This window comes from Myotis brandtii, unplaced genomic scaffold (genome assembly GCF_000412655.1).
Source record: "Myotis brandtii unplaced genomic scaffold, ASM41265v1 scaffold53, whole genome shotgun sequence".
In the NCBI taxonomy this organism is placed as follows: domain Eukaryota; kingdom Metazoa; phylum Chordata; class Mammalia; order Chiroptera; family Vespertilionidae; genus Myotis; species Myotis brandtii.
Window position 1 is genome coordinate 703,356 of NW_005369942.1, and position 20,908 is coordinate 724,263.

General features: G+C 40.5%; 1 protein-coding gene and 1 long non-coding RNA gene across 2 annotated transcripts in view; both read left to right on the forward strand.

Annotated features, from left to right (window-relative positions):
• Positions 1–20,908, forward strand: part of MAML3 (mastermind-like transcriptional coactivator 3) — a 382,444-nt gene that overhangs the window by 123,156 nt on the left and 238,380 nt on the right. The gene's annotated exons all lie outside the window — the stretch shown is intronic.
• Positions 3,563–6,107, forward strand: LOC106728072. Its single transcript, XR_001364317.1, has 3 exons — positions 3,563–3,597; positions 4,123–4,173; positions 5,838–6,107. It is a non-coding gene; the product is annotated as an uncharacterized LOC106728072 (long non-coding RNA).

Sequence of the window (20,908 nt, forward strand, 5' to 3'; positions counted from 1 at the left end):
GGCCTCTAGTATAATTATATTTTTGTGTGTTAATCTTGTGTCTTGCTACTTTGCTGGAACTCACTAGTTCTAGGAGGATTTTTTTTTTGTTGCTGTAGATTTCTTGGGATATTCTATATAGATAATCATGTCATCTGCAAATAGGAATAGATCCATTCTCATCTTTAATTTCTTTTTCCTGCTTTACTTCCTTGGCTAGTACTTCTAATACTTTGTTGAATAACATTGATGAGAGCATACATCCTTGCCTTATTCCTGATCTTGGCGGGGGGGGAAGCATTTTAGTCTTTCAACATTAAATACATAGGGTTTTTTTTAAAGATGCTCTTTATCAACTTAAGAAGTTTTTCTCTATTGCTAAGAATTAAGAATTTGAAAGAATAAATGGGTTTGAATATTATAAATCTTACTGGTTATTTTTGTTTAGCTTAAGAAATTATTATAGAACTTATCTTCTTGCAAGTTAAATATATCTTCAAGACTTATGCAAAACAGGGCAACCCAGAATGGTAGATGTCCTTTTTATTGCCATTTCATACGAGATTTTAAATTTCATTTCTTCTTGCTTTTTGTAGTTGACTTTTATTCCTTTATTTTTCTGTTTTGTTTTAAATTCGTCAATGGACAATAAACTTGCATTATAATTGCTCAGTGGAAGTCTTTGAATTCATACTTTAAAACAATATGTTTATAATGAGTATATAAAAATATTTCAAAAAGCTGTCTGAAAATTAGTTTTAGTTGGAATTCCAAATTAATCTTCATTTGATTTGTACTTGCTTACTTTTTACTCAGAATTTTATTTTAGAATGTGCAGCTTTACTTTTTTCTATAAAATTAAATATGCCAGAACTACTTACTAATATGTGTATTTCTTCGGGGCAGGCTATGAACATAGAATAAATACATCTTCAAGTTATTTTAAAAACAGCAGCAATAAAAAGTTAATTCATACACATTGTACCCTATTGTAACCCACCGTGCCACTCAACAATACAGAATTTCTTGTCATTACATATTCTTCTATATCAGGGGAGGGGAATGCCCGGCCTATGGGCCATATAAGGCCCTTGAAATCATTTGGTCTGGCCCCGCTAAGGCACAGGGGTGAGTTACTTAAATGTTTGACCAAATATAGCAGGCTAACTTTTAAGTTGATAATTTTGTATGGCCCGTGAATGATGTTATAAATATCCAAATGGCCCTTGGGAGAAAAAAGTTTCCCCACCCCTGTCTACTCTCTAAGCACGATGAGGGCAGGTATCATTTCTTTATTTGTTTCATACAAATAAGGCACTCAGTAAATATTTACTGAATGATTGAATAATTTCTGGTGGCTGTGTAGTATTCCATTGTTTGTAAACATCATTATTCACTTAAGCGGTTCCTTATTGTTGGATATTTAAGCTGTTCTTAGTTTTTATAATGATAGACAGGTAGATAAGTCTTTGTATTCCCCTCCTGCTTTGATGAGTCATCTCATTTCAAATTATGTCTGCATTAGACTTTTGAACATGCATATATTTTAATCCTTTATAGGGCCTTGTCATTTCAATTACTCCACTCTCTGGTTGTTTGGTTGGATATGTCTGTCAAGCTGCTTGACAAATGAGCATATGGCATTACTTTACTGTTCCACGGTGTTGGCAAGTTGGAACAGTGTTCGATGGTGAGCCCTTTAGGAGAATTGAGAACGAGGTTGACCAGGAAATATTTAAAAGCTATAACTAAAATTTATAACACTAATTTAGCAGAAGATCATGGGAAGGTGGTTCCAAATTGTGTAGCTTCTGCAGTGCTGCTCCTGCAGGGACCGGCTTTGCCCATACAGATGAAGGAGAAGCCTCATCACATCCTCAAGTGTTTTTAGAACCGTTGAAGGTGTGGTGGGGTCTGTACGACATCCCTATCCGAGGAGGCAAGTGGCCCAGCATCATTGTTAACATACATTTAATGTCTGTGATGGTGAAGAAAGGATCTCTTTTGGAGACTGAGGAGAGGCACATAGGTACCACAAATAGGTTGCTTGCCCTCAAATGACTTGACCTGGAGGTGGGGAAGTAGGACTGAAGCCCTGTGACGCTGTGGCGAGAGCTCAGGCTCTGGAATTAGGTACATCTGGGTTTAAACCATGCTCTTCCGAGATGTATAGCTGTGAGCAAGTTATCTGATTTCAATAAACCCGAGGTTATTCATCTGTAAAATGGAAATGAAGATAATATCTAAGGTTATTTTGAAAAATAAGTGGAAAATGCATATAAGGCTCTAAGAACAGAGCTTGGCATGAGATAGGTATAAATTTTTTCTGAAAGAAAGAAAAATGGCACAAAAGACGGTAAGGCATTGTGTCAGAGATAATACAGGATTTCAGAGGACAGAGAGATTACTTATCACTAGTGAAGATTAAGGAAGATGTCACAGGAAAAAAAAAAAAGTAGTCTTAAAGGACAGTTGGAATTGTGGGTGGCTGAGAAGAAAAGTAAGGAAGGTATTCCAGAGGAAGGAATGACATGCACAAGGAAGAGGTGTGTTCATGGGACTGTAGGTGGACCAGGGGGCAAGGGTGAAGATGGATTGAAATATGTGGGTGCCCCTGGCAAACTAAGCATTTGGCTCTGAATATTTGTTGCATGTTTCTAGTGGGAGAGTAGGGGAAGAATGATTGTTTGTTAGTAAAATCAGTATACCTTTCTTCATGTTTTTCTATGTTCAAAATCAGGTGTCCATTGCGTGCTTTGAATGTAACATAACATCTTAGCATATTTATCGTTGTCTTTCATTTTATTTATTTTTTATTTATTTTTATTGTTGAAAGTATTACAGATGCCTCCCATTTCTCCCGTTTGCTCCCCTCCACCTGCCTCCCACCGCACCCCATGCCTTCACTTCACTATTGTATGTGTCCATGGGCTATGTATATATGCATATGCGTTTTTTGGTTAATCGCACATAATTGGATGCAGTCATACTCACCATGGATAGAGGTAATTTACATGGATACAGTCACATGGTCTCTGCCCAGGGCATAGTTTGCATGGATGGGAGGGGGTCTGGCTTACATTTCACTAGTAAGTGAGGAGTCTGAGGGTAGAAACCTGAGTTAACTGGCACTGTGTTTCTAATTTATTAGTGATGTTTCAGTGCCCCCTATGGGATGGTGCCAGGGCAGCTGTTTCATTGGGTGTCTGTATAACTGGACACTGAGGATGGAATGGAGTAGAATGTAGAGCTCAAAAGGCAGGTTAGAGCCAGATCCGGGAGAACTTGACTCACTGGTGAAAAAGGTACGGATTTTATTTGTTAGACAAAGAGGTCTCTTGGAAAACCGTTAAACAAGTGCCAAGATGGAATTTAGAACATTTATTTGGTGCCAAAGTGTATGAGAAAATGAAGGCAGGAAGCTCCATTGGTGGTAACTTTGGAAATACAGGTGTGAGGTTGTAAGTTCTGGCTTTGGATGTGAGTAAAGCAGGTGGAAGGAAACAGAGCTGCAGGCAACATGAAGAAAACACTGGTTGACTAGATGGCTGTAGATATATATATATAGATATATATGAGCCAAGACAACAGAGATATTAAGTCACATTGACCTTCTAGGTATGTTTGTCACCATAGTCTATAACAGTCACAATTTATGTCTTCTTGCAAATACAATATAATAGATTATCATATATCATGGGAACTAAAGCTTAGATTCCAGATACAAAACTTGTTTTTTAAACTAAACCACACTCATTCTTTTTAAAAAATATATATATATTATTGATTTTTTTACAGAGAGGAAGGGAGAGGGACAGAGAGTTAGAAACATCAATCAGCTTCCTCCTGCACACCCCCTACTGGGGATGTGCCTGCAACCAAGGTACATGCCCTTGACCAGAATCGAACCTGGGACCCTTGAGTCCGCAGGCCGTCACTCTATCCACTGAGCCAAACCGGTCAGGGCCGCACTCGTTCTTTTATCTCCTTTTTCTCATTGAATTAGCTCCAAAGTAAGAATTTCCTGTCTTTCGTTTTTTAAAAATTCATCTTTATATTGTTGAAAGTATTATAGATCCCCTTTGTTTTTTTCCCATTGACCCCCTCCAAGAATTCCCTGTTTTTCAAAACTTTCTGTTTAAGGCCCTTTCCTTTAAAGAAAATGTGTTTGATTGAAGATGTATTAAGTAATAGGTAAGTGGTTAAAACATCTGTAGGCTTTTAAAAAAGATTTATATTACTTCCCTAATATATGTGAAAATTAATTTAGACGTACTAATTCAGAACTTTTGATAATTTAGGCAGGGACAAATTTCCATTATAATTCTCCATGAAAAATGATTTTTCTCCCTTTTCCCTTTTTTTTCCCCTAGAGGTGGAATGTTTAAGGTGGGATTGAATAAGAAAATAAATGGTTTATAGCATTTTGGAAAAGCAATTAATATGCTAATTAAAACATATTCTCCACATATACAGAAACTTGCCAATCTACAAATAGACAGAGGTTAGACTTATATAAACAAACAACCTACTTGGAATAAAACTAATGAATACCCTTTCTCTGTTTTGTAAACAAATTAAAGTGTTTAAGGCTATATTTCTTATCTATTGTTTAATATGATCATTATTTCAAATTAGAAATAGCTTCATATTTTTATCAAGTGCACCCCTCTTTCAAAATATTTTGACAATTTTCTTTCAGCTGAATCTAAAGAATTTTTCCTTACATGAGCAGATCTCATGAAGCTGTTGTAGTTATGTGAATATATTCAACAAAATGCATTCAAATAGATATCTTAAAGGCTTATGCTTGGCAACACATATTTTATTGATTTAGTTCTAGTTAGTGATGTGCTGGAAAACAAATGCCATACCTAAATAAAAATTCTTAATTCTAATTTTTAAATAGTTCAGACTGATCTTTCTCCTACAAAGAGAATGAATTAAAGAGCAAATATGACTATATTAGCAAAAAGTATATATTTACATGTTCACTTTGAATGAATGCTAACATTGAAAAAACATTTGTGCCGTACAGTGCACCTGTGTGTGTGCACTCACACCACACTCAAACACACATTAGGGGTACAAATGTCTAATCACCCCAGTCAAACACATCTGATTTAAATTTATTCCTTCTGCTGAATGCCAGATATGCCATTTAGAATCAGGTGAAATGGGCCTCTTTTAGAAAGGTCCAGAACCAGTATCTAAACAGGGATTTCATATTTGTAGCTAGCATTAATGATTTTTTAAAAGTAGAGCATGGTGGAGAATAAAGAACGGAGTTTCTCCCTTTGCTCCTTCGTCTCATTTAGTATATACTGTGCCATTTTCATACATGCGAGGGTCAGGTTACCTTTTGCACTGGGAAACAAAGTTTTTAGAGTATGGAAGAACCCTTAAATAAAAGCATTGCTTATTTCCCCACCATCTTAGTTGAAAACAATTTCTCTAGATAAGCAAAAGTTCATTAATTTCCTATACCATCTAGCCATTTGCTCAACATATGGTAAGCCCAGCCTTGGGGTGTATAAATTATGGTAGTATGCTAAGAGACATTCTATCTCAAATGAGTTTAGGCTAAACTGATAAAATTCCTGTGATTCTAGCTACCTCCCCGGGTACTTAATACATATTTGTTGAATGAAATAAATGACTAGCTTTTGTGCATAAATTTCTGAGAATAACTTCTTTGACTCCACAAAGGAGAACTTCTTAATGAAATGATGTTTAAAATCTATTATTATTATTATTACTATTATTATTACATGTTACAGGCGAGTAGGATAAGTGTCTAATGTAAAGATTCTTAATCATTGTTTACCTTGGTTAATTGAAGACAAAACATTTTATAGGAAAAGATCTCTTGCTCACCAGAATTAAGAGACTAGGAAAAGGCTGGGAGAACTCATTCTACACTGAACTGGGCGAGGTCTAGGGAGGTGGGTCAGGATCGGGGAAACAGGTGATGGGAGTGCTGAGGGGAGGGCTGTTTGTTCTAAGAAAAGGGTAAGACACCTCTTGCCACAGATGAGGCCTGTGGGAGCCTGACCGGGGTTGGTTTCTGGTTTGGACGCCTCTGTGTGTCTTCCTGGCAGTTCCCAGTTAGTGACCCCCAAATCTGAGGAACCCAAATGCATGTTGCACACTAACAACAGGCACAGAGTGATGTTTTGTCTCCACAGCAGCTGTGTCAGACTTGAGCATAGATGCCTCTGTGTGGACAGGGTGTCAGTGCACACTCCACAGGATGGGGCAAAAGGAGCCTGCAGTTGTGAGTACGTGGAACACAGTGCGCTCTTGTATTACTATGTATTAATTATTGTGTTATTTCCCATATGAACAACTGTAAACCTCCTCTTGCCCCACCCTGTATTTTGGGGTCCCTGACATGGGATTATAGTAAGAACTCAAACTCACAGGAATAACTGTCCCATCCAGTCCTAGTTTGAAAGGTATTAGCATTTTAAAGAAAGATGACCCTTTTTAATATTCAAATAACTCAAGGTCAAGCCAAATATGCAAATTATAATGTATGAACAATTGCACCGTCTCTTTCCTATCAGGTCAATTGGCAAGCATGTTTGCCATGGTGAAAAAATGTACAGGTGGGTTTATATCCCTGTGAAGAGGAGGAGGCCAGTAGAATATCTGTTCTATTGCAATTAATTATCAGGTGTGTGTGTAAAGGTTGTTAACAGATAGAGATTCATCTCTTTTTCCCATTCTCATAAATTTTATTTGTTTATTAGAGTAAGACACTTTGAGATTATCTGGCAGATGAACTACGTATATTCAGTATCTGAAAATCAATATAAAGGCAGGCTTTTCACTTGTGAGGAAGAAAAAGAATTAGACTTGTCATTTGCCTTTTCATCTCTTATCTGCCCATACTTTCCCTCCATGATTCCTTCAGGGACCAGTGTCATGAGGGAATGATCAGCAGCCAACTGTGTTCCTAATAAACCTGTTTTGAAAAAAAAAAATTGTTTGGTTAGAAAATGTTTGGTCCTCACCATGTGATAGGATTCTGAAAGGTCAGCCACCCGTAAACACCACGGGGAAACATTTAAAAACTCCTCTAACTCTGGGACCAGCCTAGGTAAATATCACAAACATTAGTCCTAGGCATCGGGACTCTCCTTTTTCAGCAGTGCAGACTCACTTAGCACCCAGCAGTGCCGTTTCTTGTGGATAAAAAATTCTCTTGGACAGTGGGGCCCAGTAAGTGACTGAGCTACAGGAGTAATGCCACCTAAAGGGCCATGTCCCTCCGAAGGCAGGTGTCCCAGAGGCTGCGTCAAAGAGCAGGAAGCAGGCGTGGTGGGGGCAGCCGGTGGCTTCTGCAGGAAGGGGTGGAAAGGCACGGGGTTGAGAACTGGAGGCTGGAGAGACTCATCCTTTCCCGACTTGCTCAGTCAGCACTGATGGACGTGTGACCAGCCTGGTCTCCGAGGCTGTCCTGGGCCGATGGCTGCAGAGCCTACCTTGATTCTCCTTCTGTTCCAAACAGCGGACTTGAAATGGCTGAGAAGGCAGAAGCAGCAGACACAGGAACTCCTTTTCAATTGTGATTTCCCCCTCTTTTTTTCTAGCGCTCTGAGGCTTTTCCCACCCTGCCCCCAAATGTAATGAAACACAGAGACGTTTTCTATCCACCCACCCACCCCCCGCCTTTGCCCCATTTTCCATGTCCTTATTATTATTTTAGCTCCTAGGAAATGGCACTAAGAAGAATCCCAGGAAGTGAAAGCTGTGATGATTATGATTTCTAAGAAGGGCCAGCCCTGTTCCAAGTTTCTTTAGAATTTTTTGCTCTTTTAATGAGTGTAGACAATTTCCCTCAAGTTGATGATAGATTTTTAGCTACTATCATCATAGTAGGTCATGTCACCATTTAGCACATACCCTTTCCCCCCTAAAATCTTTTAAATCTTACTTTTCTCTCCACAGAGATTAATATTCTCTTTGGTGACAATTTATAAACAAAGCTATTTAAACAAAATGCAGGCAAGAGATTCTTCATATATCATTTGCCCCAGCAACATGCAGGGACACATCCCAGGATGTGTAGGCTTCAGAGATTCCTTTTCAAAATTATTACCCACCTCTGTCCTATTTTACCACCAACATTATGAAGCTTTTTGTTTCTTGGGTATAACCAAGTGTATATGCACTTACGTATAGCACCAACTTTAAAGGGTTTGGGGGAGGATTAAGTGAATTCATATATGCAAGCACGGGCAATAGTGCCTGGCACAGGGTAAGCTCTATGTAAGTTTTGCTGCTATTGTTGCTACCTGTTTTATTGTTTTCATTTGATAGAAGAATATACAGGGTGTCCCAAAAAATGTATACACATTTAACAGCTGATAGCTCAATTTTGAAAATGAAATGTATTTTCATAAACACTGCCTTTATAATTATTCAAAGTGTGTGTATACATTTTGGGGGGACACCCTATAGAATGTCAATTTCAATCCACCCCTAGCTATGGTTGGGTACAAAGTTGGCCCTGAAATTGTTCGCCCTTAGAGTTTAACAGAACTACTTCAGTTGAATGAGAAGACAGGCCAACCACATGTTCCTCCCTTTTGCTCCGGGGTCTTGAAATGTCCCCTCATTTACTTCTTGTCACTGTAATACCAACCAGGAGGGGTGAGGGCTGCGGGTCCCTCCTCCTTCCGCTCACCTTCTCCATGTGGTCCCCTTAGAATTAGGGAAGAGACAGAAGAGTGTTGTTGTTGTTTTTTTGTCACCTCATTCGTTCTGATGAGAGTCAACTTATTCTGTGAAGTCCACTGAAATTTGAAAAGCCTCACATAGCACATGATCGTAAATGATAGGCTGTAAGCAAATGACCACTGAAATTCAAGGTCAAGAGACTGAATAATGAGTGTTTACCCACCGGTCGCTTTAACATTGACCTGTGTGTCCCACAAGATGTCTTGAGGATGAATTATGTCACAGCATAATCCCCTTGAACACTGTTGTGGGAGATGGTTTGAGAGAGAAAGGTTTCCGCAGGTGAGTGACAAGACTTGCATTCCCTCTTGCAGTGTACAAAACAACTAAACATCACATGCATTTTACTGCAGAATTTCACTCACGGGTTCACATTAAAATCTTTTTTGTCAATGGCCATTGAAATAGTGGTCTATCTCCCATGAATGTGATGGTGCTCATTCCCAAAATTCATCTCCAGGACATACGTTTTTCTGTTCTCTTTCTAATCTTTTGGGAGAATGGAGGGCAGGAGGAAATCCATTTTCCCAGCTAGGTCTGTATTTTTTCAGAAAAGATGTTTCACTTGTTGTCCGATGGTATTGAGACATTTTTTTCCGATCTGTCCTTATTGAAAAGAGCAAACCCTATCCCTGCCACCACCTGGGACCTGGGGTCTTATGAAGTAAGTGCTTTGTTTATACACGGGCAGCAGTTCTGAGAAGACTTGGTCTGGTGGTGATCACATCTCCAGCGTCCTGGTGGCCCTGTTTGTTTTTTCTTTTCCATGTTTCAGTTTTAGGTCTCTGTGCTGAGTTGATCCTTTTCCCCAATGTTCTCTAGGTTAGGAAAGATTTTACACATTACTTGTGAAATCTCCAATCTTTTTCTGTCAAGGATGTCTAAGAGGCATGTGTGAATTAAACTGAGCTTGATCTTTTGGGGGCGAGTGGAAAGGTGAAATGTTAAAAATTCCACCACTTTGCATAGGCTTTTCACTCAAGCTAATACCGTCAGGTTAAAAGTCCCTGTCTCCCAACCCCATGGCGCTTCCTTCCAATCTTTTTGTTTGTTTTTTCCGAACAAGCTCAGATTTGAACTACTTTGCTGAACTTCCTTTTTTCCTCTTATTTTATTTGATTTCACAAGAAATTCAAAACTCTTACAGAAGAAACCAAAATCATGGTTTGTTCTGTTGATAGTTTAAAATATAGCTGTACCTGGGGAAGATGGCAATGAAGAGGTGTTCTTTCTTATCTTTAAAAACAAACCTAATTAAAATGGCATAAATCCTTTTAGCCAGGAAATGACGGTCTCTCCTCAGCGGCAGCTGCTGGGAGCCACTGGTCAGCTGGGGAGACGTGCCTGCGGGTTTGGGGAGGGGCCGCCGGGCCTCCCGCTGCTGCGTCCTCCGCCTGCATTGTCTCCCAGCCACTTGGTGCTCTTTGTCTGCGGTGGGTGGCTCCTGTCACACGCTCAGAGTCGTGTCACTGAGCCTCATTCAGCCCGTTTTCTTTCTTTCTCTCCCCACTCTTCCCTCCGCCCCAGGTCTGTTCCTCTCTCATTGGTTTTATGAGTCGAGTGATTATGGAGAGCAGTTTGGTAAAGTAAACGCTCAAAGGGTTACGGTTTCTAATGAGCTTCAAAGAAATGAGATAGGATGCCTCTAGCGTGGACAGTGTGCCTGCCTGTGTGGATTTGGGAGTTCCGTGTTCTGGATGTGACAGTTTCTACTAAAAATACTGGGCGGCGATGTGGAGGGGGACCTGGATGGGGAGGTGGTGCGAGCCCTTAGGGGGCCTGTGCTGTTGAGTAGCCTCCCCCCACCCCGCCCCCCACCCAGTATTTGGAGAGAACTGTCAGTGCTTGGGTGCCATTGTTAATAAGAAATGAAAGGCGACAACAAATGCCTTGTGAATTTCAGTGGCCAGGTAGGACGTTCAGAGAGCCTTCTGAAATAAACACGCTGAGCCGCCTTCTGTCCTGTGTGAAGCATTAATGTCTTGGTGGGGCTTTGCTCTGAAGAGCCCATTTTCCACCTCCCGCTTCCCCTCTGCCTGCGCATTACCTGTAGCTCGCAATGCATTTTAAGTGATTCTCTTGCCTGAGCTGAGAAGGAGAGCAGCTGGGGGAGAAAGGCTGGGTTAACAAGGCTCTCAAAGCCATTTGTAATTTATACAAAAAACTTTCCTTGAGGGGACTGTACAGTCCTTCACACCCGGAAATCTTTTGGCTGGGACAGATGTAATTCTAGGAGCCAAGCCCTTGTTGTCGACATGGAAACTGAGCTGAGAGGTGCTTCAAGGTGTTTCCTAGGACACAGAGCTGGTGTGTGGCCACACTGGGACTTGGATCTGCTCTTTCAAGAATCCTTCAGGGACACACATTAGGATCTTGTGCCCTTTGACACATGTCACTGGAAAAATGTTATTATCTCCACTTGAAAATGAGGAGTGACAGAAAAAAAATGTTCACAAAGCTAGTGACATAGGGCCTCTTCCTAATGGATAGGAATCACGTTGACCTTACAGGCATCAGTCCCCGGTCCCTGCCATCCCAGAATTGCTTCTGCTTCTCTTTCCTGCACTGCCCCCAACTTACCACCTATCCCTCACACCATTTAGCATTTTTTCTCCTTATACCCAAGGTGTGTCCTATATCTCTCTTTCACTGGGTACTTTTCTCCCATCATATCTGGAATTGTGTCTAAAAACCCCTTCTAGAATTTTCCCCTAGGTGGCCCAGACCTAACTCATGTTCCCCAAGAAGCAGTGTAGTGTCATTTCCAAATGCACCCCAGCCTAGTGTTGCAGGGTAAACACAGAGCAGGCCTGGGGCAGGAGGGCAAGTTCTGGAAATGCCTTCACTCCTGTGGACTCCCATGCAAAGTTCCTTCCAACTCCAGAATCCTACATTTTCATAGGAATTGCCAGAGAGAGATTTTATTTTTTTATTCTCATCCAAGGATATTTTTTCCATTGATTTTTAGAGAGAGTGAAAGAGATGAAGGAGGGGGAGAGAGAGAGAGAGAGAGATAGGGAGACAGAGATAGAGCAACAGAGAGAAACATACATCGATGTGAGAAAGATACCATGACTGGTTGCCCCCACATGCACCCTGACTGGGGCCGGGGATTGAACCTGCAACCGAGGTACATGCCCTTGACTGGAAATCAAACCCGAGACTCTTGGGGCTGCAGGCTGATGCTCTAACCACTGAGCAACCGTCCAGGGCTACCAGAGAGAGGTTTTGAGGAAAAATGGGTCCACTGCAGCATCAACCCAGTCCAGTGGTATTATTAAAGGTTCAGGCCCTTGGATACCAGTATCTTTAGTCCCACATTGAGCCAGGTGCTTTGTCCTTGCATTGCCGTTCTGCCACCATGGTGGGAGCTCCAACGGGCTCTGCCAAGCACTCACTCAAGGGACCAGTGATGCTGGTAAAGGAGGACCCTGGGAGTTTTTCAGAACAAGGGATGCTACGCACACAGGTTTCTTTTCTGCCAACTGGCTTGGGTATATATAACAAACAAATCAAGGGATGTGTGCCGCTGTGTTCGTGTGGGTATTTTGGTTTTCTGTGTTGTGACTTCTGACTCCACTTTAGGGGTAGCAGGGTTGCTGCTTAATGAGTAATCAGTGATAATGACACCAAACCCTGGGCCTTTGGATTTTAGGTCTAGTATTTAGAACCTATTGTCTGGTGGAATTTGAAGTCATTATTGTCCTCCGAGTGGTCACGAATGTACCATGAAAATTTGATAGGAAGTTGACAGGATTATTCCTTCCCATTGTGACTTATTAAAAATCATGATTTGTGTGTTCTGCTTCTACTTCTGTATAAGTTTTCCCACTTCAAGCCTCAGTTGGAATAATTTTAAACCTATTCCAAATGTATACAATTGACCCTTGAACAACGTCAGGGTTAGGGGTGCCAAGACCCCTCACCCCCACCTCTTTACAGTTGAAAATCTGCATATAACTTTTTACTTCGCAAAATCTTAACTACTGATAGCCTATTGTTGATGGGAGGACTTACCGATAACATAAACAGTTAACACATAGATTGTATGTTATATGTATTATATACTGTATTCTTACAGTGAAGTAATACAGTGAAGTAAGCTAGAGAAAAGAAAATGTAATTAAGAAAATCACAAGGAAGAGAAAATACATTTACAATACTGTTCATATTTATTGGAAAAATCTGTGTATATGTGGACCCATGCAAAAGAGCAGTTCAAGCCCATGTTGTTTAAGGGTTAACTGTATAAGTTAAGCAGAAGGGATTTGAGGTAGAGAAAAAAACAAGTGTTCACCGGAATGATTCTTATCTTTCCATGTTGCTGTGAAAAGGCATGGTAGTCCAGGTATGAATTTGGTTGTGGTGTGTTTTTTTAAAGGCTCTCTACATAGATTGATAGTATGTTAGACCAAGGATATGATTAAATGCTGGTTAAGTTTTGTGAAGCAAATATAAAGTTCATGTTCCAAATAAGTACATGAGGAAAAACTAAGTATGGTTTTCATAGAATCATCTGGATTAATTGAGAGGCAATGTTGGGTTAGTTAATATAAAACCTTTGATGTATCAAGGTGTGCCTGTATACAGATGCATAGGCAAGTGAGATTATTCCTCTGACTTTTTGTCACCTGCAATTTGGACCCATTTCTTATAAAAAGTGATCCAGGAGAGGGTCGGCTCAATTTTTTAGACACAACTCTGTTATCAACTTCAGAGACTTTAACATGTCCCTTTGTTACTTAGGAAATCTGAGACCTTTTGGGGGCATCTTTTAAGCCCTTGGCTTTCCTTTCACTGGAATTAGAATCCCTGCTCCCTACCTTTCTTAAATTAGTATCATAACAGTTATCAGGACATATAGGGTAACATCCCCCCATCAGAAGGCAATTTGGAGCCTTCAAAGTGATTCCATTATAGAGAAGAAGCTCTGAGAATGTTTTAACATGCTGAGAACTAATGGTGGCTAAACACTGCCATTGCAGTTGGAGCAGTAGCTTGTATATTTAACACACATCTATTCCATTCTTGGCCGAAACAGCAGATCAATCTGTGTTTTGTTAGTTTATTTGAGATGTGGTTTTGTGACCATGCATGCATTGCACTTGAGGGAAAATAAGGCCAAATCTTTTCTTAATTCTTTGCTCTTTTTCCTCTGAGGGCACTTTTAACAAAGCTGGATCATTGAACCAATCCTTGCCCTCCTCCATACCACCATTCTTCTTTTTTAGGAAGAAAACTCTGAAGCAGAAGTAGAGCTGGGATAAAGGTTTGGGTAACTGGCCCTATAGTTTGGTATTTATGTAAACAGAGGGAGACTGGGATATGGTGATTACAGGACATGCATTCTGCTCTACTTTTCTGTGTTTGTTTGTTTTGTTTTTTTACCAATGTGTTATACGATCCCAGGTAGATAGGTTTATGCTCCTTTAAGCGGTTGGCCATGATTTTTAACTTGACCAGCTGTGGTGAGTTTTAGTTGATGTTGGCATAGCTCTTTTCATTCCCGGTTGAATCATGCCACTGGAAGTGCTGTGTTGTTTTTTTATTCAGAGAGAGGGGAATAGAGGTAATGGATCTCCTACTGCTTTGCTTGCTCTTTTTATCTCATAATTTCAGACATATAGCAATAAAGAGCCATTGAAAGTAATGAACAGTCTTTATTGAGGTAAGTGAAGATGACCATGACAGTTTTAATATATTAATCAAATGGTATTGCTGTTTAACATTAACAACATCTCAATCAGATGCTTGCTTGAGATTAACTGGAAAACCCACTGTGACTTCCAAGAGGAAAATCATGCTAGAAAGTAAAATGTAGCTATAATTGGATATATTTAGAGGATATATATTTTTTAAATGACTCTTAATTGTATCCTTCATATGGCAATTGGTATAGATGCTTGGTGAAATGTAATGGGCAGAAATATCATAAAAATTGGGGGAAATAAACACATTTCTCCTCAAAATATATGTGGTAATCTACATCTACAAATTAAGGGTCATTTACTAAGTTTATGCTGTATATTCAGAACTGATATGGTTAAATTTAAGTTTTTAATTTATCAATTGTAGTTTTATTCCACAGTTTCTAGTTGGGCTATATTCACTTGAAAAGATAAACTTTTTATCAGACCTACAAAGATCATGACACTATAAAAATCCTAATGGAGCCCGGCCGGAGTGGCTCAGTGGTTGAGCGTTGACCTGTGAACCAGGAGGTCATGATCCAATTCCTGGTCAGGGCACATGCCCGGGTTGTGGGCTTGATCCCCAGTGTGAGGCATGGAGGGAGCTAATCAATGATTCTCTCTCATTATTGATGTCTCTCTCTCTCTCTCTCTCTCTCTCTCCCTTCCTCTCTGAAATAAACTTATAATTTAAAAAAATCTATTGGATGGAATAGAAACAACCTGGAGTGCCAAGTTTCTATGTAGTACCCACAGCATTTAAAAATAAATCCCGGAGCAGGACTTCTGACTATGGCCAACTAAGGAGGTCAACAAGTCCTCTCTTTAAAAAGGCAAACATAAAACTGGACAAAATGAAAGTGGACATAATAATCTTGGTAGCAGGGGATTGGAGAGGGCTATTGGCTATGTTATATCCTACAGTTGCAAGCATGGTTAGGTAACCATATTGCTAGATAAGGCTGCACACATATGCAGCACACAGCAGAGAGCCCAAGCCATCCACACACTCTTGACGAGCCCTGAGGCTGAGCCCATGCATAGGCGAGATGTGAAAAGAGCCCAGTGGAGAGCAAAAGCTGAGACCCATGTGAACATGGCATGACCTTTGCATGTACTCCTCTGCCCGTAAACAAATTCATTGGCAGAGAATGAAAATTGTACTGGCTTGAGGTGTTTGATCTTGATCACAGTCTCTGTCAAGCCACTGGCCAACCATTAAGCTATGCACACACAAGGATGACAACTAGGAAGCCAAGATTAAAAATATGAACAAGAATTTTTTTAAAAAAATCAGAGAGAAGGCATCATAAAAGCAGTATGAGCCCAACTGGTGTGACTCAGTGGTTAAGTGTCAACCTATGAACCAGAAGGTCCTGGTTCGATTCCTGGTTGGGGCACATGCCCGGTTGCAGGCTCAATCCCCAGTGTGGGGCATGCAGGAGGCAGCCGATCAATGATTCTCTCTCATCATTGATGTTTCTATCTCTCTCTCCCTCTCCCTTCCTCTCTGAAATCAATAAAAAAATATTTTTTACAAAGCAGTATGAGACATCCCTCAAACTGTGGCAGAGTCAGATTTTAGAGAATTAATTCAGGCAAATTATTAAGCAATTATAAAGAAACAGAAACAACAACAACCCTCAGGGGAAAGTATAAGAATCCAGAATTGCTATAATATATCCTTCTTTAACATTCATTTTCAACAAAATGTTATGGGACATTAAAAAGAAGGAGGAATGTGATCGATACTCAAGGAATAAAAGCAGTCAATAGAAACGGAGTTTCCCCAAATATTGGATTTGCAGGCAAAGACTTCAAAACAGCTTCTATAAATATGTTCAATATTATGTATTAAACAAATGTAAAAAGAATGGAAGGTAGAGAGAAGGCAAATCAGCTATGGACAAGAACTGAAATAAACCATGTTTAAAGTGTTAAAGGAAAGTACAGCAATAATGATTAAACAAATAGAGAATCTCAGTAAAAGATAGTAATTATTATTTTATAATCCTCACTTGAGGATATGTTTAATTGATTTTAGAGACTGGAAGGGGGGGGGGGGGGGGGGGGGGGGGAGGAGAGAGAGGGAAGGGAAGGGAAGGGAAGCGAAGGGAAGGGAAACATCAATTGGTTGCCTCCAGTATGCATCCCCATACCTGAAACCTAGGTATGGGCCCTGATCAGGAATTAAACCGGCAACCTTTTGGTGCACGGACGACACTCCAACCAACTGAGCCACACCGGCAAGGGCAAGATAGAAATATTTTTTAAAACCAGACAATAGTGTGGTGAAGGCCTGGGGCAGGGGGCAAAAAAAGGGACATATGTAATACTTTCAACAATAAATATTTTTTTAAAAAAAGAAAGAAAATTTAAGCAATGCAAAAATAAATAGAACCAAACAGGAATTTGGGAGTTGGAAAGTACAGTAATTGAAATACAAATTCACTTGAGGGATCCAATACTAGATTCAAGATGATAGAAGAATGAATCAGTGAACTTGATAGGTCAATAGAAATTACACAATTTGAAGAACAAAAAAAAAACACAAAAGATAGAAGAAAAATGAACCGAGCCTCAGAGATCTGTGGTGCAATATCAAGCATCCCAACATTCATACAATGAAAATCCCAGAATGAGAGGAGAGAAAGAGGCAGAAAAATATTTGAAGAAAAAAATAAACACTCCCCAAATTTGATGAAAAGCCTTAATATACACATACAAGAAACACAACGAACCCCAAGTAGAATAAATATCTAGACACATGATAGTCAGATTGTTGAAAGACAAAGACAAAAAGAAAACCTTGAAAGCACATACAGGGAGCATTAGCATGATGAATGGCTGACTTCTCATTTGGAAAAAAAAAGAAATGGGAGCAAGAAAGCAGTGGGATGACATATTCAAGTTACTAAAAGAAAAAGGAAAGGATGTCAGCTAAGAGTTAAGCAGCCCATAAAATTATCCTCCAAAAAAAATGAAGGCAAAATGAAGACATCACTGATTTTAAAAAAGAAAATGAGAAAAATCTTTTACTAGCATACCTTCCTTACAGGAAATACTTCAAGCTAAAAGAATATGACTCCAGTCCTGGCCAGGTACCTCCGTTGGTTAGGGCATCGTTACAATACACCAAGGTTGCAGGTTCGATCGCTGGTCAGGGCACATACATGAATCAACTAATGAATAGAATGCATAAACAAGTGGAATAACAAATTGATGTTTTTCCCGCTCTCTCCTTTCCCCTCTCTCTAAAATCAATAAATAATGTTTTTTTAAAAAATGACTTCAAATAGCTCAAATCCACAAAAAAGAAATGAAGAACACAGAAAATGGTAAATGTGTGGGTTAATATAAATTACTCCATAAATATGTTTTTCTTATTTTTATAGCATCTTTAAGAGACGTAAAATTGTATAAAGCAATAATTGTAACACTATACTATTGAGGTTTTTGAACACATGCAAAACATGTAACATATGACAATCAGAGTACAAAGGAGGTGGAAGGGAATGGACCTATATTGGAGCAGTTTATATATTTTACTGGAATTAAGCTAGTATTAATCTATAATAGATTGTGGTAAGTGAAGGTGATATGTAACTGTGGGACAGCCCACTATTTCATGAAGACTGGCACTGAACAAACAGGCAACAGAGCAGGGGGCCCCAAATGAGGTTTGGAAAAGACTCCCCACACTTACAACTCCATGTTTCTTCTGAGAATCCTCACATTGTAAAAGAAGGTGACCTTGAAGGAGAAAAAGCATGCCAAACCTCAGAAGGAATGGAAGCGGCTTCTATTTTGACATGCTACGAACACAGAGAACCTGCTTTCTTTTTCAGCTTCTCGTGACACCGTAAAGAACAGGATTGTAGACGGGGGGCATTCTGGACACACGATGATGCGTGGCCTGCCCACCGCACAACAGAAAGGCGGGCGTGACGTGGCAGCAGTGGACTCAGTGGTGACTGGCAGTATTCAGAAGCAATAGGCTGGCTGGTGTTTTGCCTTTACCGCGGCTTCTGTTTGCTTCCATGAAACTGCTGACCAGGATACCTCAAATGATGCCAAAATATTTATAAACAGTCATCCCTTTGGGGGGTGGGGGGAGTGAGGGGAGATTGTGGCTTACTTAAAAAGAAACCTTAATGTCGGGCAGGTGAGTGGCTAATTTAACCATCTATCTTTTTAACTCGGAGAGAAGCCTGCTTTCCGAGATCTAAAGGTTTCACCATGCCTGCCTCCGGAATCACTTCTCACACAGCCGTAAGCCTTTCACACTGGCAGGTTGGCAGCCCCCCGGTTGATAGTGCAGAAGTGCTAAGTGTGTTTGATTGGTATCATTACTGGTCTCTAGTAATTGATTACTGTCCATGGTGAAATATTCGGGGCAAGCGCACGGCCAATAGCAATCACTTAATCCATCATGGCTGTTTGTTCCTCATCTCCCGAGACCTATCAGCCACATGCTATCCGACCCACCAGGCAAATTGCTGATGCCTGCTTTGTGTGTACAATTGACTGCGTGTTTACTGCATTTCCTGTGTTAACCAAAACCACTAGCTTTAGTGAACAGGGAAACACAGGGGAGGTTCTTGCTTTGCAATGTCAAGTTCACTCTCTGGTTAACCTCTTTGGCCTCCTTTTCATGGCGATTTGTGATACATCAACATTGGTTTTTGTTGCTTTAAAAAAACACACACACACAAAGTCGAATGGCACAGTGGTTGTATTAGGAATATTAATTGTGAGACTTGAGATAGGTTGATTGGAATAAGATCCTGGAGGGTTGTTTGTAATGCAGATTTTTTAGAAACAAGACATGGGAGAATAATGAATAACAACCAGAACTAATCAGTTTTGTGCATGTATGCGTGTGTGTGTTTAATCCAGTGATAATGACTAAAAGTAGTTATAAAAAGAAGTAGAAATTCAGTGGCTACACCACTTTCCTGGCTTCCTTCCAAGATGTTTTATCCGTGGATCTTGGCAAATAAGCCTGTCCCTGATGTACACTGAGGAACTTTGATACTCAACGGGAGGAAATACAGTCAAAGGAGGAGGAGGGGGTCAGCTGGGAGGAGAATAAACAAATGACTGTTACATGTGATAGCGCTCTGATGACAAGTGGTAATACTGTCTGTGACCAAAATCTGAAAAAGCACAGCTTGAGCTCAGCAGTCCATGGGAGGAAAGAAAAAAGAGAGCCACGAGTGGTGGCAAGCGCATGCTGGCCTGCCCCTCTGCTCCTTCTGCTGCTGCAGTTGGTAGAGCGGGAAGAAGCAACTTGCTAGGTGCTGTTAGGTCCACCCCCGAACTCAGGAAGCCAGCGGGAATGAAACTGAGAAGAGTATGAGGAGGCGTCACCTTGCGGTCAGCAAAGAGATCTTGTCTATGTCCATAGCCACTCTTGAAGAGTTTGTAATCCAAACTTTATAGAAAATGATGGTTGTAAGAGGAGATCTTTGTTGCCTCTGTTAGCATTTTTTGAACACTCTTTAGTGTCTGATTCTGCACAGGCGAGGTCCAACAGGGGTATGTGTGCCCCGGCCCTGGATGAGGCTTTCGGTGAGTGTCTTCTCTACCCTACACATGGCGGTTTCTGGAGAAAACAAAATCTTAGTCCTCGTACATATGCATTCCTCACTGGGGCCTGTTAGCTAAATGACATAGACAGATGCTTTCAGTGATTCCCAAGTTAGTTGAGCATGTTTCACTGTTGACCACAGTCCATTGTAGGTCAAATAAATAGACTAAGAACACTAAAAGCACTCACCTTTTAGGGTGCACTATGAGACTTCAATTATTGCAGAGCATTGGCTCATCCTTCCGCTTTCTAACATGTGAGGTACTTTATGACTTGAGGAACTTCGGGATTTGGTATTTCCTTCACCAGAGCTCTGTTCCCTCCTCTGGAGTCTGGTGTTATGGTCACCTTCTCACTTTCCGTCACTCACATTGAGAACTAAAATAGCAGTCACTAAGTGATCCAGCCATATTGCTGGAAACTTCTAGACCCGTGGTTGGCAAACTGCAGCTCGCGAGCCACATGCGGCTCTTTGGCCCCTTGAGTGTGGCTCTTCCTAAGCCTTAGGAGTACCCTAATTAAGTTAATAACAATGTACCTACCTATATAGTTTAAGTTTAAAAAATTTGGCTCTCAAAAGAAATTTCAATCGTTGTACTGTTGATATTTGGCTCTGTTGACTAATGAGTTTGCTGACCACTGTTCTAGACCTAGACTGTGCTATATTAAATACCTGACACTCTTCAGTATTTGTTGACCACTCAGTAACATTGAACACTATTGATCATTACCTCTTTATAAAGACACTAGAGGCCTGGTGCACGAAATTCATGCACGGGAGGGGGGTGTCCCTCAGCCTGGCCTGCTCCCTCTCGCAATCTGAGACCCCTTGGGTAGGGTCCCTAGGCCTGGCCGGCGATCAGGGCCTAGCAGGGCTTTCCTTCCCCTGGCTGCTGGC